General features: G+C 41.8%; 1 long non-coding RNA gene across 1 annotated transcript; it reads left to right on the forward strand.

The window, feature by feature from the left end:
* The first annotated feature begins 1,003 nt into the window (after positions 1–1,003).
* On the forward strand, positions 1,004–16,795 carry LOC135314105 (uncharacterized). Its single transcript, XR_010373580.1, has 3 exons — positions 1,004–1,233; positions 13,823–14,427; positions 16,255–16,795. It is a non-coding gene; the product is annotated as an uncharacterized LOC135314105 (long non-coding RNA).
* Positions 16,796–18,085: the final 1,290 nt, after the last annotated feature.

An 18,085-nucleotide genomic window follows, 5' to 3' on the forward strand; every position in this document is an offset into this window, starting at 1 on the left:
TGTCGTTTGACAGAACTATGGCTTGAATCTTTGCTTGGTAGGTTTTCCTGAACCTCAAAACAAATCAGAAATAAATTCTGGCAGATAGCCTGGCAGTTTTACTGTACCTAGCAAAAATACGTTCTGTAACACTCTTCACCCATGTCATTATATGAATTATTAGATAGAACAAGTTTCAGAAACTCTAGCAAGAGATATTCCTGTATCGAGATACCCGTACCAAAAGTGGCTGTCTTACCCACTGGTCCTCTTCCAACCTGATCTCCTTTTATTGAGTACCTTCGGCCCCAGTTCATCACTACCCCTTAACAAATACTTAGTCTCCATCCTTCAGAATAACTGTTCTTTCGTTAAGAATTTGCAACATCCGCTGTCGTGGCATGTAAAGCGTTGGGCAGGGTATTGATCCAGCCATGCTTGCTTGCTAACGGTGGGTTAGGAATCCTAAAGGGGCCCTTCAGTTAAACTTCGGGGAGACTCCTCAGGTAATCCCAAGTGCAGGAATTTCCACCTGCATGGAATATGTGTGCAATATGGGAAAGGTTTCCTACTACCCGTGGCCACAGAGCGAGAAGCACTTCACATGTAGGTGCCGGGATTTTTACTGGAGGAAGGCAGGTTCCTGCTGCGGCCATGCAACCTTGCTGACCAGCAGAGATGGCGGTTACATGAAGAAAATTCTCTCTGCATCCCTCCAAAATGGGTAATTCTGAACACGTGTTCAGAAATGTTTTCCCATCCTCTTGCTAGGGGGCGGGTTGGCTCCGTTTCACCGTAGGCTGCAGCTACTGGGCCCAGTGCAGTCCTGAATTATCATCAGACAAGCAATTGTTACTGGTACAAGATCATTTACTTGGACAGAAAAATCTTCAGGAAGTGCCGTGGTCATTGTGCAGATTGCATTCTTCTGTCCAGCCAGCCGGGAAATAAGCTGGGCAGGAGCTGAGCAGCAGTTCAGGCAGGCACCATGACTCCACTTTTGGGTGATAGTTTCTACGTTTAGAAGGCAGTTTGTTAATCATTATTCCTTTCCTCTCCGCATGCAGGTTCTTTGCAAGGCACTGAGATATCAAGGCTTGGATTTTCAGAGGCCCTGATTTCAGCAAGAGCCGCACTTCTGAAGTTCAAGCCCCAGACTCGTTACGACAGACTAATCCAATGGAGGGGAAAAAAAAAACCAAAACAAACCTGCAGAATGCGGGAGTCAGATCTTTCTGTGGAAAAAATGAAGAGGTCTGTGTCATTTGCTCCTCCACTCCATTGGTCACAAAGCCTGTTCTGGGTAGAGAGATGGAGATATGCTGACTTTTCTTTTCAGTAGAAGTGGGAGATGGATTTGAAACCTGAGCATCGAAAGGCTTTTATTTTTTTTTTATTATTATTTTTTTAAGAATGTCAAGTGCTTGGGGGAGAAGCAGACAGTCAGCAACATCGAAACCTGATGTGATTCTCCTGAAAGGCACTCTGATGCACTGGAAATGCCACATCTCCACTCCTGGGACCCAGTGCAATTATCTGGGGAAAACAGAATAATTTCCAAACTACTGACTTGCCAGTAGGGCTAGGTCAATGTGGCCTGATGCTTTTCAGCAAAAGGCTCCCAGTAGCCTTTAGAAAACTGACAAGTCATAGAGCTGTTTGCTGCTGCTCGTGAGCTCGGAGGGTATGGGACATCAGCTGCTGTGGAAGAAAGGGTTGTAGTTGACTTGAAAGTGAGTGGAAGTAGACTCTCCTTTGCTTGCAGAACTTCTCTGCTGCGGTGTGACAGCTATGGCAAAACCATTTACTGCCATCAGGAGGCAGCTATGAGAGGCGAATATGAAATATGCTGTTCCTTATCCAGGAAACATACAGAGTTTCCCGATGACCGATTTATTATTTTCACGCTGTCCAGCAATATGGAAGGGTGCATCAGGGATCTGCCTTTCTCTGCTCTGAATAACTTAAGTCAGGCTGCAACATGTGAAATGATCGAGCTGACCAGAATTTACAGCTCTAGGAGGAGCTTCTTCTTTCTGTTGGGTTTGTGAGTCATGACAATAAGAGTTACCACATGAACATGACGCAAAATATATGTGCTCATTTCTTTCTCATTTTTCATTTTCGTACTGTTTTATGACTCTGTTCAGCTCTAGCATTGTCGAGCTCTCTTAGGCAAGAGTCTCTACACTGATTAGGTATCATCTTTAAAAATTAGAGCAACAGACAGATCGTGTGAGCCATGCTCTTTCATTTTTTACTCTGATCTCCACATTGTAAGTCCCGCATGGCTTTCAGAGAGGCCTGTCTTGTTTAATGTGGACTTTGTTGGGCTGTAATTTATTTTACTTAATTATTTATGGCTACATTATGTATATTAGCTGCACTTGTCTAAATAACAAGGGTTGCAGTGGAAGACTGCCTGTTCAGCTGATTAATTCCTGTTACTTTCTACATTTCTTAAGGTGATTTTGTGATGAGTTTAGATTGCTGTTTATTGTTCCTGGGCTTGTGTCTAGCAGGGACACTCTGGGACAACAGTAAGAACAGGCACAGGCAGAACTTAAATAAATGGACACATAATGCTGCATCTGTTTTGCACCTAAGGATGATTTCAGAAGGATAGGGAAATGTTCGATAACTGAATGGATAAAAGATCACTCCAAGGTAATGTTCTAGTAAAACGTGCATTTAAATCAAGCGCTTGCCATCACAGTTTTGAGACTCTTGCCATTTTTTGGATTCTGTTTTTCATTCATAAAAATACAACAATGTATAACATAGTAAATGGAAACATACCCAGAGAAGAGAAATAGATTGGAAGGTTGGTTTCTTGTCTGACACATTCTTTTGTCTGCTTCCTACTGCTTGCTAACAGCTCACAGCCATGGCAGGCAGCTAGCAGACCAAGTGCAGGCTAGCCATTTTAATATTTATCATTAGGGAAAATACCCTGAGCACACTTTTAATATGGATTCCTTGGACATAAGGGCATCCATGGCTCTATAAAATGTAAATACATTCTTAATTACCTCAAGTGCCCCTCCTGCCCAAGTGGCTCTTTTACGTGAAACACGTCTCACTGGTAACGGGCACAAATATTGCTAATGGACTGTGAAGAGCATAATGTGTAATCTTTTTTTTTTGTCCTGGGTACCACGCTGGCAATGTGTAGGGTTCGCTTGTTGTTCAGTTCAGGAACGTTCTCTGTTTTTTTTTTTCTCCCTAGTAAGGGAGCTCTTCCTAAATGAGGACCACCACAGTTTTATTCTGGCTGGTCCTATATTTCTTACAGCCTGTCTTGGGCTCTCAGTGTCTATAAGAGGAGAAAACAGCAGTTTGAAATGTGTTACATCTTCTGTTTCTTCCCCAAAGGAAATATTTTCCCAGAAATCCCTTTCCTTTTCCTGCTCCCCAGTTCTGTCTCAGGAACAAGCTCCATCCCTGCTCTTCAGCTTCTCTTGGCAGGACTGTCTCGCACTTCTCCGTGAAGCTCTGAGCTTGTTCATTCAGTTCTCACACTTTAAGGTGGATGCTACATCTTGAAAACTTCTAGCAGGAGAAGCCCAAACTCTGAGATGCTGGGAAGGAAATCACTGGATTTGGAACAGAGCCTGAATGAGGCCTGTGGTGGGGATACTGCCATGAAAGGAGCTGTAAGGAGTGAGAAATGGAGTCTGCAAAGTTTTTTTCAGAGCAATGGGAGACTGCTTAGAGGCTGGAGAGTGAAAGATATATCATGGTCAGGGAAAAGAAAGGAGCCACAGTGCCTGATCTGAGAGTTGTAGATGGAGAGAAATTGGAAAAAAAAGACATTCTCTACCCCGCAGTGCTACAGACTGACTTAGAAAGCGTGCACTGACACTTTAGAGTTGTGCAAGGCTTTCTTGAAAAATCTGCATGAGGGTAAATGATGAAAAGCTCTGAAACCTGCTTGTTCTTGAGAGGCTGCTATCTAGGCCTGGCTCTGCTGCATTGCTGCCTGCAAAAATAGGCCATAGAATTTTAAGCCTTGTTGCCTTAGCCTAAACAAAGCATGAATAAACGTAGGCTTGGAATGGGAAGGGTGCATCTGTCTGAGCAGTAGTGTTGGCTCTGGAACAGCCTCCAGTTGGGGCAGTGAGGGCAAGTACAGTTAATACATTTAAGGTGCAGCTTCAGTTCTTTGAGAGGGATTGTATGATGACTGCAATGGGCAGCAATTCACCCACTTAGAAAGGTCTTTGTGACCTTCTGTTTATCGGTAGAGTAAGGGTACTGCCACTACTGGTAACTGTGGGAAGATGCGCTCGATAGCTGTGAAACCCACAAGTGGTGCAACCACAAGCAGCATGGAAATGTCTATGTGTAAGTGAAATTATGCATGCTGCTACCAAGAATTTGAGGGGAGTTGGAGATGTGAAGGTGTCTGGGCCTCATTCGTTGCTGCTGACATACCTTGATGTACCCCGTTCACTATGTGCTCTGTCAGAAGGATGTGGTTTCTGATAAATCACCACCCTTTTCTCCTTTTTCATTCCTGGCTCAGAAATCAGGCTGGAAAGTGGGCAGAGCAAGAGGGGGAAATGAATGAATCACAGAGTGAGTTGTTGAAGACTTTCTAAGCAGTTCTTCTGACGCTTTCTCTCAAGCTCAAGAAGAGGAATATCATGGGAGAAATAACTTTACTCTATGATAGTCTTACAGTGACCCTTTTAATAAAAGAGGATTATGTCACCCTGTAGACTATGTTAGCCTAGACAGTGACCTTGTCTCCCCTGTTAGGGTCTCTCTCGCCTGCGGCAGCAGTGCTGTGGTTTGAAGTTCTGCGGTGCTTCTCCTGGGGTGTGGTGGGTGCGACTGGGCCACGCTGCTGTAGCCACGGCACTGGATGTGGATAGATGACTGTGGCAGTAGAAAAGAGTCAAAGCAAAGACAAAAGACCCAGGCAGGGAAAAACAGAGCATAAACTGGGGCAGAAAAGGAGCTGATCTAGAGAGCTTGCAGAGTCCTTTGGTGCAGAGTTCATCCAGGGCTGGAGAACGTGAAGTGTTTCAAAGGGGAAGTAGATTTACTCTTTCTGCTGGTATCCTATAACCAGATACGTATCTCGTTTACTCTTCCCTCTTCTACCCCTCTCTGCAGATGTATAATCTCAGTAGTAGGAAGTTCATCATGCTCCACAAAATTAGCACATCTGTAATTTATATGCCTTTTAACTTCTAGTTACATTTCGTAACAGAAGAGCCGAGGGTCCCAGCAAATCATTTATGGTACCAGAAAGCTGTGGGAGAAGATTGCTTACTTCCTAATTCAGTCTGACCCAAAGAAGTGAGAGAAATAACTCAGGCCTAAGTTGTTTCCTCTGGAGTGTTTTATACTGGAGTGGCCCACAGCAATAAGTGCTTAAGTGGCATAAGGGAATAGAGGAAGAGTATATAACCAGAGATGATATCTTTTCTAATAGCATTTTTAAGAATTAAAGAATATGACTTAGAAAATAGGATAACTGAAGCACAATGAGCTAGAAAAGGAGCTTTCTCGTTAGGGGACAGACTAATGAAAGACTAAAGTTATCAGCCATGATTTTTACTTAAAAGTGATTTTTTTACTTTCCTCAAACTTTTTTTTGGAGATTCACTAGCCTTTTCATGCTTCACATAAGCTCAGAAACAGTCACCTTGTCACGTTTGACACGGGTATACACCACTCTGAATTTAAAAATATATTTAAAAAATTGTATAGTGTGTAATGCACATCTAGTAAAGCCATATGGGGCAATTATCTCCCCTTGGATTGTGAATCTTGAGAAAGCATAAAGCAGTTCTTCAAGGCTCTCTGTATCTGGTATCATGTAAAATACCTGGAGGAACATTTGTGTCATTACACGATTCATTTTTCTAAACATAGAGAAATTTCTATAACAATTTTGGAAATGTGCTTTAGCACGTAGAATCGTTATTGTAGGAAAACTTGATCTGTTGATTTTACTTCCATGGTGGACTCTTTACAGTCTGTATCATTTCCACTCCACTTCACTGATGGTGGAAAAGCTTTTTTCATGGTTTATTTAGCAGAAAGTCATTTTGATTAGCAAGATGAGTAATACTTTACAGCTGTTTGCAATTACTGCATCTGTTCTATCAGTGGATTCAAATATTGGAGGCTATATTGACAGAAACGTGAAATGCAATAGAAATGGGTACAAGAAGGGACACACAGGCGCACATGCACGCTTCATGGATCTAGTCATGTTAAGAGAAATCAAACAGCATGTTAGTCTCAAATCTGTGCCACAAACTCAGAGCTGGTTTTAATAAATTTGAAAAGCAGAACTTCCCATTTGCAGGTGTAGAGGTTTAGTAGAGGTTTTGCCCCAGACAACTTGGTGAAAAAGCTACACACTCATTCTGCTCTGCTGAAATATAGTAAAAGTTTTGCCATTCACTCCAAAGAAGATCAAAACCCGACCCCACATAGATGGAAAAGCAGAACAAAGTATCTGAGAACATCTGGAGACTATGTACAGTCTATATACAAAAGGCTTTATGTCTGGAAGCTTAAAATAAGGGATAGGTTTTTTAATGCTTCTGACTTTATTCCTCCAAATACACAGCTCTCTTCTATGTTCTATCTTCTAAAGAAGGGCTTGCTTTATTTCAAAATTTCTGGTAAATTTTTGCCTTATACTTTCCCAAGTAAATAACTTTGCCATTCTTTTATTACACTTTAGTGGGAGTTTCATGCAGGGGAGAAGTAAAAGGGATACCAGGGAAGCTGGATGAAATAATACCCCTGTCATGGTCTACCACAGTGGGGCATGTCCTTCATTTAGTTGAAAAGGGGAAATGTTTTTATGTCTGGGTCACACTATGTTGATAAGTAAGCCCAGTAATTATTGCAGAAATAAAATTGAGTGGCAAACATCCAGTGTACGGTGGTACTCCCACCTCATGATTTTCTCATGGCAGCATAACATTTCTTTCCTGATTTTAATGTTTCTTTGTACTCCACAGACTACTTGAAACAAGTCACTTTGGTCCAAGACTCTGTGATTGTTCTTTGTATGCAAACATCTCAGGTCGGGCAGGATCAGGCTTCTTGGCTCTGTGAAATTTCTGTGCTCTTAGTTATGTAGATGTTGCTGGGGGTTCTGAACTGATGTTTTATTTACCGGGATAAATAAGGGCCATGAGACAAAATCAGAGCTCCACTGGAGAATGGGAAGTTTGCCACCGGCTGTGGGGTGGAGGCTTGGCCCTGGGCACGGCTGAGGTGATCCTGTAGCAGCACTGGAGTCCAGCTCTGGGAACAGGCTCTGCTCACCCCCCCAAGCCCTGAGAGGCACTGCCTCTGACCCTCTCAGGTCAGCTGTCACCCAAACTGTTGTCTTTTTCTCCAGACCGCCAGCACGCTCTCTCTTGCCAAATGCTGGTTGGTTGTATAAATGATGACTGTATTTCCTTTAGGGACCCTGGAAACAAAGGTGTTTATAAGAGTTTTGATTCCCCACTAAAACTGGGTTGGGATGGCTCTTCTATGTTATTAAGTACACATACTGTCTCCATCCTTGGATATGGTAATAATATTTTTGCCTCAGCCTTGCCTTTAGAAAGATTGATGTTGTTTACAGTGCTTTCTATGGGTTTGTGTTATATCGGAGTCCTGACATTCATCAGCGAAATTTATGTGATGTATTAGCTTGTCCATTTCTTTAGGTTAGACAGAAATGAAGGGGGCAGATTTTGATATATCTCTATACGTGAGACATCTTAATGCCACATTTCTTTCACCCATTACAGACTACTGAAGATAAGTGCATTCTTACAGCCAGGATTAACACCAATCCCTGTAAAGGATCTTACTGAAATTTGGTCTTTCTCATTTATAGGTGGAACCGTCTTTCTAGAATACTCTTCCCACATCTGAAGCAACAGCTACAAACTATAGAGAAATGAGTCTGCATTGTTTTCAAAGCAGAAAACTATGCGAGTGGTCACTGTAGTTCTCCCAAATACTTTGTGAAGTTATTAATGTGTCAGGACTTTGTGTCAGTCTCTCATTGCATATTTACAGATGATGGCAGAAACTTGTTCTCCTCACAGAGAGTCACCTGAAGAGCTAAACTATTCCTCCTTACTTCCCCCAAACAGAATCACAGAATCATTAAGGTTGGAAAAGACCTCTAGGATCATCGAGTCCAACCATCAACCCAACACCCCCAGGCCTCCTAAACCATGCCCTGAAGTGCCAGGTCTACATGTCTTTCAAATTCCTCCAGGGATGGAAACTTCTCTGGGCAGCCTGTGCCAATGCCTGACCACTCTCTCGGTAAAGAAATTCTTCCTAATATCCAATCTGAACCTCCCCTGATGCAGCTTGAGGCCATTTCCTCTAACGAACTCTACTTATTGCGTTCCAGCCTTTAGCATATAGCTGTAATCGCTTGAGTATTTTGAAAGCTGCATAAATGAGAATAGATAAAAAAAAGATGATTCATGATTATCAAATGAAAGAGAAGTACTGTCTGGGAGAATCAGGCTGACTATTAACAGAATCGAGAAGGACAGACTAAATTACGAGATTTTATTTAGAGTAGATTGTAATGTGCCAAACTATTCTAAAAATCTGGCTGAAAATAGAGAGGTACCACTATAGTGGCAAAATTTAGATTCAGGTGCATTCGCAATCACGAACAGCAGCACCTACGCTGTACTGTTAAAGAGTCTTTTCCAGCTCAGCTTGATAGGCATGTTGATGCAAGTTTGACAAAGAAAACGTAATTCAATTTTGCCAGTGATGGAGATTTTAACACTTGCTTGAAATAAGTGATAACCTGGCACAAGAGGGTTAAAGGATTACTGCACAGGATTTCATTTGACTAATAACAAAACCTGTTTAAAAGCTCCGAGAACCATGTTTGAAGTACAGTGAAGAAGCATTGCTTTAATGAATTTCACAACAACTATAATCATTGTTTTTTCACTCATACCATACTATTTTCTGTTCTCCACAACGAGAAACAGGAAAGATGACCGGATAACTCATTTGTCCTCACTAATACTGTTCACACACAGGACGGGGAACAGGTGGTGAGAAGGATCTGCGTATAGCTGAGGCGGCCATAACTGAGATGATCAGAAATCTGCCATGGAGGCAAGTCTAAGAATGTCTAGATAGAATCCAGGGCAATACTTCTTCTTTCCTGCCCCTCAACTTGTTTTTACATCTACTCATATTCCCTCTTTCTTGCTGCTTTGTGACAGTAAAGGGATGTAACTGCCCTTTACTCATCTCGTGTCATGTGTCACATATCGCCCTTTTTTTGCTTAGGAGCAAACCTCATGCGGGAGCACCGTCCAGCACATGTTCTCCTGTGAACCCTCCAGCATTTTAGCTGCCTTCGCAGTGCCAGGGTCAGACAGAAAAGAGGACTCAGAGGTCCCTAAGAGGGTGCAGTCATTTCCTGCCGCAGAGAGAAGGAATGTTAAAACGCTCTGAGCTCAGGCTGGGCTCGGGCTGCCCTTGGGCTGCCCTTAGGGTTCGGTAGGGATGCCAGGGCTGTCCCACCAGTGCAGTGTACAGGCACCCACAGAGCACGCTGGGAGGGCTTCTTGTAACATATATATGTGGCCACCTCAGCTGAGCTAATGTGCTTGGAGGAGTTTTACCTTTTGCCTATCAAGGCTCAAACCAGGTGACAGGCTGACACCAAGATGTGTCACCAGTATAATTTCTACTAGTGCTACCTACTACTGTAGCAAGTACTCAGTAAACTGCCCTGTGGTTTCAGCTGCCCCAGCAATTTCAGCCACTTATGCCCAGCGTTGGAGAAGAGCCAGCAACCTCTGTGCTCCCCAGACGACTGGCAGCGTGGGGATTTGTAAATGTGCACCAGCCTTCAGCAGCAGCCGAAAAGAGATGGGGACTGCACGGGTGGTGGAGCGAAGGGGCAGCACACAGTCTTGCTCTCAGCATGCCTGTTGCACGGTGGTGAATCCCTTAATGTCATATATTCCCGCGGGAATGTAAATAGATCTGGGAAAGTCAAAATGCAGGGGAACCTAACCTGCACTCACCATCGCTTCTTTCTGAATTCGGCATTACAGCTGGAGGCTGAGGCTCTGTGTTAGGAAGGGGGCAGAAAAGGTCTCACACTTGCCCTATCTAGACGCCTGCATAGGGTGGGAACAGGACTCGTGCAAGATAGAACTCCCCCACCCAAGGTTAAGAAGTAATATCTCATGTTTCGTCTAGATTTTCTCCCTCTACTTTCTGCTTTGAATTTTTAATTTTCTTTCCTGCTGTTCTTGTAGATCTGGATGTCTGTGAAATAATATTCCAGCCAGTTCTGGGGAGCTGTACATGTTTGCTAATTAGTTCAGAGGTTGTGCTCTGAAAATAACAAAGTTTTATCAGTGTCAGGCAATGTGATTTTTACCATTTTGGAGATAGAGAAGTCATATCTATCTGCTCTGCTAGACAGCGCTTGTGCCACATTGAACAGCTACAAAGGCACACTTTTTTACTAGAACTGCGATACGACATTATGATTAAAACTGAAACACATCAGGAATCATCAGATTTTGTTATATAAATATTAAATAGGATTTTTTTAAAAATAACCAAACCAGTCACATCTTAAGTGCTTAAAATGGGGCATCTGATTTTGAAGTGCTGAATGTTGATTAAAAAAAGAAAGGGGAAAACATTTTTACACTGAGAAGTGGATCGGGTGCCCTCTCCAACATTAATTTTCAATTTTACATGCAAAGCAGATTAATATTTATTTCTGAGTGGGGTCTGCCTGTACCGTGTAAGTTCTTCGTGCAATTTTGAGGTCACTCTTGTAATTCAGTATTTTCCATTCTGTCACACATTCATTTTTTTCATTTCTTGGTTGTTTTTTTTTTACCAGTACATAAGTGAACACTTCTGAGCTGCACACCACAGGAGACATACAGTTCCAAAAAGGGCAGAGACAGATGGAAAAAGCAGAGTTTCAACCTTTACAGATGAGAATGTGTGTCCATTTAATAATAATAAAAAACCCACCCAACTCAAAAATATTTTCAGAAAATTGAAGTCCCAACAATAGACTGCAGAAGCTATGGGGCAGCAGAGAAGTAGTCTATGATCAGCAACAAAAGTAATGGGCCAAGAACCTCTGCTGCCGCTCGATAGCTGTGTACACACAAAGGACCAGTTCAAGGCTTAGGTTTCTTTGACCTCTTCTTCATGATAAAAGAAATCACTGCATAATGGTAAAAACTATGAACTGGAATAAAACAGAGAAAAGGGTAAGAGGGAACAAGAAGGGAAAAAGAAAGACTGGGGAGATTAGGAAACTTAACTGTCTCTTCCACTAGAAAGATGTTTGGACAAATACAGATGACATTTCTATTGTCCCAGCTACCTCTTTGCATTTCTCCCTTCCCTTTGCCCAGTAAATATAAACCTGAAGAGAGATGCCCTGACTTTGGTGTCTGTACCCTTCCTGTTCTGGGGTCGGTGCTGGTTGAGGCTATATTGTACCTGTTTCCCATAATTAAAATAGCACTGCCTTGAACTGAATTTGTTAGCTCAGAACACGAGAAAGAAGTGTGACTGGAAGAAAGGAGTCGCTATTCTGTCTCTTGGCCTCTTCACTATTGCCCGCTCCTGCTTCTCCATCCCCAGCGGCGTGAAAGTCTCACCCAGCCTCAGTGACCTCCAGTGACAGGCTGCAGACCCCAGTGGTTTTCCCACTGCTGGGAGTTTTTCAAACCGGTGTCCCTCCAGACACATGGACCTACTTCAAGAAGACACAAAATGCTCACTGCCATCAGCCTGTAGAAGAAGAGCCAGCCCTGCAGCCCCAGTGTTTGCTGGGGCTTTGCCTCATCATGTGAACCATTGGAGTGGGCTCGCTGGCCAGGAGCTTCTACTGTTGTTTCTAAGAGACCTGTAATATCAGAGGTGTCAGAGCTTGGAAGAGAATCAGTGCTCCCCTGGCCTGAGTCCTAAGGCCAAACTGTCAGCAAACAGCTGGGAGCAAGTTGAGGTTTTTTTAAGTAGAGGCATCTCTATGGGAACTGCTAGAAAGTTTTTCCTTGTGTCCAGTTCAACCACTTTGGATTTCCTGGGAATATGTTTCTTAAGAAGATCATAGAAAAGACCTATCCAGAACTATTTCTTGTCCATCAAACCAAAGGAGTGGATGTATTTTTCTCTTCCTCACCACTTCCCATCTCTCAGTAGATTTTTCCCTTACAATCTCCTGGTAGATCTCCTTTCCCTCACTGTGGCCTTTCCAGCAGGATCCCCTACAGTTTATCACCCAGAAAATGCTCTTCCTTCCGTAAGTCTCAGCTTGCCCTTTTCCTTTGCCACAATTCACTGTAACTCTCCTTATTAATGTAAAATAAAAAAGACCTAACTTGCATTACATGCTCACAGGAAGGCCTGCAAATTCTCTAAAAAACACAGAGTTGAAAAAAAGATGGGAAACAAAGAAAAGAATTGAAATGAGTTGCTTAAAAGGTTTGTGAAAGTGTGAAAAGACTTACTTTGGTTGTCCAATATTTGTCATTCGTTTAATCAATTAATTTACTTCTCACAGCCAAAACACTGCCATTAAAAAGGCTTACTCAGATGCTTTACCCTGTTGGTATTGATTCATTTTCAGTGAAAATATCAATATCTTTGTATAGATCTAGACCTTAAAGTTACTTGATTATTGATTGAGAAACAGTTGCTCAGTCTGAGCAGGCATATTTCTGCTGTGTTCAACAATAATAAGAAACCAAGCTTTTGCATGGATAGACATTGTGTAGGACCATCTTTATTCAGTGTATTACTTGTCAGAGGGAAGCAGAAGTCTACCAAAACGACTTTTCTGTGGCCTAGTGTGGTCAACACTTCCCATTTCATTCATCAACTATTGAAAACTAAATTAGAGAACTGTGTACCCTTTTCAGTAATTGTTTCTTCCTGTCACTCTGAAGGCAGAATGAACTTTCCTCATGAAAACCGTAATAGTAAATAATACATACAAATCATGTTGCTTTTCTGGCAGCCTCCAAGCATATTTGTGAAGCATGGGGAGTATTATACATTGAGATGTAACTGATTTAAACATCTGGTGGTTTTGGTGACCTGTGAGTTCTGCTGGAACAACTGGCCTTCGTAATCAGGAATTGGAGATGAACAGGGTTGGAGTTTCATCTCACATTCTGTAGCTAATTTCTTGGATTGTAGGAAAACTTGGTGTTTTGACATTAACCAGAGAAAAAGAGGAGTGAAAAAGAAAACAGGAAAGGTTTTCTAATGACCATGATTGTAAGCGAGGAGCACAATGCTGGAGCCTAAGATTTTCTTGGGGTAAGAGGAAAACCTGCTGCTGTGAGTGCCGATGAGGTTGTTCTGTGCAGATGCCGAACAAAGGTATAAGTGAAGTCACCCAGTGCCTTTGTAGGACTTTCTAAATCTTAGCCTTTGGCACTTCACTGCCGTGGGCTAAATGGCAGGTTGCAAACGCTACGTGTGACAGCCAGAGCTGGCTCAAGCCTCCTCAGGGAGGGTAGCAAACCTGAATGGTGTCACCCCAAGAATTGAGGGGTTGGGGCCAAGGTGGGAGCCCAGCCCTGCATCCCATAACAAGGGGAGGAGGGTGAAGAAGGCGCAGAGCAGGGCTCTGCCCTCCAGCAGTATCTCCAACACCACACAGCTGAGTTTTTTTCCTTTGGTGGCAGCAGCACAATCCTGTATATCCAAGTGTCTCCTTTAGGGCAGTCGGGCACTGGCAAGGAGCAGTTTTAGTGTGCGACCACGGGTTTGCCAGCGTGGTGCCACAGGTGGTTGCCGTTTCTGTCCATGCCTGCAGGTGAGCTTGTGGCCAAAGCCTTAGAAATACAGAAGCAATCATCCTAAATCAGCCGTGTCTTATCTCTGATGTGGGCCAAGAGCAGATGTTTCAAAAGAGTTAAGAGGTCATAGCACAAACAATACAGAAGAGTCTGCCCATCATGATAGGAGTGGGAAATAAAAATCTGTAATTTGCGGGTACTAAATGTCAGTTCTGGAATTATTTCAGTTTGAATTATTATGAAGTATGCTCTGTTCTTTTTATTATTTTTTTTTATTTTCCAAATAATTTATAAAAGACCACAATTGGTTGACTCAAAATGTGCAAACACAGTTAATGGTTATGATACCACATTTACAAAATACCGTATCTGACATTAATCAGACTTTACAGTCTGTTCGTCAAGGTATCATTTTCCGTAGTTCTCTAGGTCAGATGGACCAGTCTGAAAACGCTCGGAGTTCTACAAGACTTCACTGCATCCAGGAAAACAGCAATGGAAAGTCGGGCTAGAAGAATGGAGTGATTTGAACTGGTCATCGGTTGTATTGGTGATGACAACGTCAAGGTCAGTCTGTGTGTCTATCAAGACCCTTTGAGTCAGCTGGAGAACCCAGTCACTGGTAAGTAAAGGCCATATCAGCCTTATATGTTTTAGATCCTTCATTCTGCAAAAAATAAACGGGGTAATAAATGGAAGGCCCTTGATCTCACATGTAAACAAGAGCTGTCCAGTGTACAACTGGCTCAGATGGAGTCCTGAGCTGATGATGTTTCCAGAAGGAAAAAATACCGTCAGCATGGCTTTTCCCTGGATGCCCTGCAGTTTTAGGGGTTTGACAATATCGTGTTCAAAGGCATGACAATATGAATTTAGTGAAGAAAAATGTAGTTTAATAATGTTTAAAATAATTTGTTTGCCCTGCAGCGTATATAACTATTAAAGATAGTAACATAAAAAGAAAAACGTGCAAATAGGAGAGATTTATTCTGCTTTTACATATTCTACATCTCTTTATGAAAAACAGAACATTTAAAATGGAAAAGCTGCAGAGTTCTGAGGCTTATTGTGTCCACAGGACCTAATTTTGCATGAAATTATAATGTTGGCTGTTCAGTTGTTAGGGTGCTAATAAGGAATAAATCCTACTATGACAAAGTAAAGGCATCTGTGTAAAACTGGCATGTGATCAGAGTCACACCGGGTTACTCTCTACTGCAAATCGGCCAAGAAGATAGTAGATCATCCCTTTTCATATGTAAGGAGTGATAACTGGGCTACATTAAGAAATATTCCTTAAGACATAACCTGTATATATGAGCCTATTAACAGTATATCTTCAGAGCAAATCCTCCATTTTAAATGCCGGAATGAGAAACAGATAAATTTGTGCTTCAATTTGTTTTGGTTTTGTAATGTCGATTTTCTATTGACTTTAATTACATGTCATTGAATTCTGGGTTGCAAATCACTCTCTCTGTTCTATGTATGTTTGAAGGGTGCAAAGCATTCTTTTAGAAAGATCACATTCTTCCCCTGACTCTAGTCTTCACATGCACTTCTGCCTGCACGTGCCTCTTTCCCCCCTGGAGTTCACATGCGGAATGATGTACTCTGGCCAGCCTGCGTTCAGCAAAAACATTACAAATACGACCTGTACGTGGGCATCTTACGTGGGTTTGGGGCAGATGCAAATGTCATTGACAGGGCACACACATTCTTTTTAATCATGCCGGGGAGCAACGCTCATTTTAATGAAGACCGTGCGCTTTATTTTACCCTATGCCATACATCAAAGACGTCGTCTCCATGAGCATGTAGAGCACAGGAAGTAATTGGGTTTAGAGCAGTGAGAGGAAACTGCCTCAGCAAAATCTTCTCAGTCTTGACGACTTCTTTCTGTTGCTGGTGTCTCTGGAGAGTACGTTGTTTTCTGTCTTTGCATGCAAAGATGAGAAAAACTGATTGGAGTCTTTAAAAGGAGGAACTAACTGCTAATGCTTATATTAGTGAACTCTCAGTTATTCAGAGCTGGGAGGTAGATGCAGAGCACAAAGACAGCTTCTTGCACAGACTCATTTTTCCGTACTACTCTAAGAAGAGCAGACCTGAGGTGAATGGAAAGTTTAAATCAACTTACATTTTTCAACACTTGCCAGTTTGACAAAGATGGCCCGTTTCTGAAAGGAAACTGATTTCTTTATCATAGGCTTAAAAATCAGCTCGGTGTCTCCTTCTTGTGTAACATCCACGTACTCTGGTGACTCCCTGCGTTACCTAAAGAATAATTTAAGGAAAATCTATCCATGGAACAATCAATTTGATTTATTTATTTTTGCTTGGTCTTTATTTTGAAAATTCACTGAATGTATTAAATTCCCATATGGTTCTCTTTCTTTCACTGTCAATATGTTGATGACCCTGTGTCTTTGTTGGCTCTGCTCAACAGGTGAAGCAGAAGTGTCCGTATCACGACGTTTTTCAGTACTGATCCAGAAGTGAGAAAGCCCTGCATGAATCACTATATTCTCCTAAAATCCTGCAGCAAGTAGAGTATATTAAAAAAAAAAAATCACAAGTTTCTAAACTCAGATTTTGCATACAATGAAATGGCAGGGCTATCTTCCATATGTCTGGAAGGTGGTGTCTGCTTGGAAGCAGGATAATCTTAGGACCTGATTTCCAGATAAACTATGCATGGAAAATGTGAGTCTGTTGAGCATCTAACTTTTGTGTGACTTAGAATGATTATTTCTGTGTGCAGGTACCTGACGTTGCAACTGATAGCGTTCTAAGGCTGTATATAAATGACAAGCAAAGTTATGTGTCTGTACATAAACCTTTAACATGGTTTCTGTTCGTCGCTATGATGAAAATGTTTTGGCTAATGTGGTGGTTTTTGCCTCAGATAACTCTGTTATTGTTTTGGATATTTAAAAGCTCATTATTAAAACTTAAAGGTCCAATAACTGAACTGAGTAAAATAGCACAGGTCTTCAGTAGAGAGAGCCTGATTTACACCAGCTGAGAATCTGATTGTTGCTTTTGAGCTATTGTAATTGCTTAAGTGAAACAGCCAAAGTAATTGGTGCAAACTAATACAACTGATGGAAAAAGATTCAGTGTTTGTCGATACCAACTATGCTATGGAGAACCTAATCAATGAATTAGTCTATCAATTAATTAGTCTAGGCAGAAAATTACTCCCTGTGTCGTTAGTCCATGAAAAGATCAATAAAGTCAAATGTCTAGTTTAATGTTTCTCACATAATGATTATATTATGAGAAGAAGAATAAAACCAATGTTTATACTGTTTCATTTACAGTTTTCAAGTGTGCAATTAGCAAAAAGATACCCAGATAGTCCTGTTGGAAAGATAAAAAGCACGAATTTCAGGATTTTAATACCGTAAAGTTATTTGTCCTCCTGTCTGTTTAAGCTGCACCTTCAAGGGACGGATATTCCTACAAGGAAATGATAGCGTGGCCTAAGCGTTCACGTATGTGGAGCCACCATTTTGTCAGTGCTTCTCCGTGGGAAATTGTGGCAAGAACGCCTGGCTTTTAGGCCAAATCCTTTATTTTGGCAGGGGCTAGACTGAGCCACCTCTCTGGGATGACTTTGGCAGTTCACAGCTGTTGTGTCAGCATCAGAAACACACTGGGCGGAAAACTGAGAACTCAACCTTTTTCTGTTTTAATTGGCTGTAGTCTTATTATTTCTGCTCAGTGTGGCCTGGTCACCCACACTTTGAATTTTGCATATTTATAATTGACTTTACGGCAAAAATAAGCAAATACGTCTTCTGTTACAATCTGGTGAAGTCCCTAATTATGAAGCCTTTAAAGCCTGGCTGTTTGCCCTGTGAAAGAGAAGTAGCCATTCTTGCTTTCATGCACACACCCATTTGGTGGTTATGAATTTTAAAAGCATGCATTGCACTACGGAAAAAAGAAGAGTTTTGGATATCACCTGTATAAAATGCAAGACGTGAAAATCATGTGGAAACCGAAGTCACGGGTAATTAATCAGGCCTGGAGGCTGATGAAAGCAGATTTCGCAAAGGTGGACGAAAAAAAGTCCAAATTACCTGAAAATAAGATTTTACTGGAAGGAAAAATGTGTTGCGGTAATCCTGCGATAATCTGCTGTAATGAATACTAAACATACAGCAAATATCAAAATAAGGGTATCTACAGTCAGTGAATAATTACTGCTTTGAGATGATCTAGGCTTTGGTGAACATGTAGATTACTTTTAATGTTGGACATAAGCTTTT

The sequence above is a fragment of the Phalacrocorax carbo genome, chromosome 6, assembly GCF_963921805.1.
Source record: "Phalacrocorax carbo chromosome 6, bPhaCar2.1, whole genome shotgun sequence".
NCBI classification, from domain to species: domain Eukaryota; kingdom Metazoa; phylum Chordata; class Aves; order Suliformes; family Phalacrocoracidae; genus Phalacrocorax; species Phalacrocorax carbo.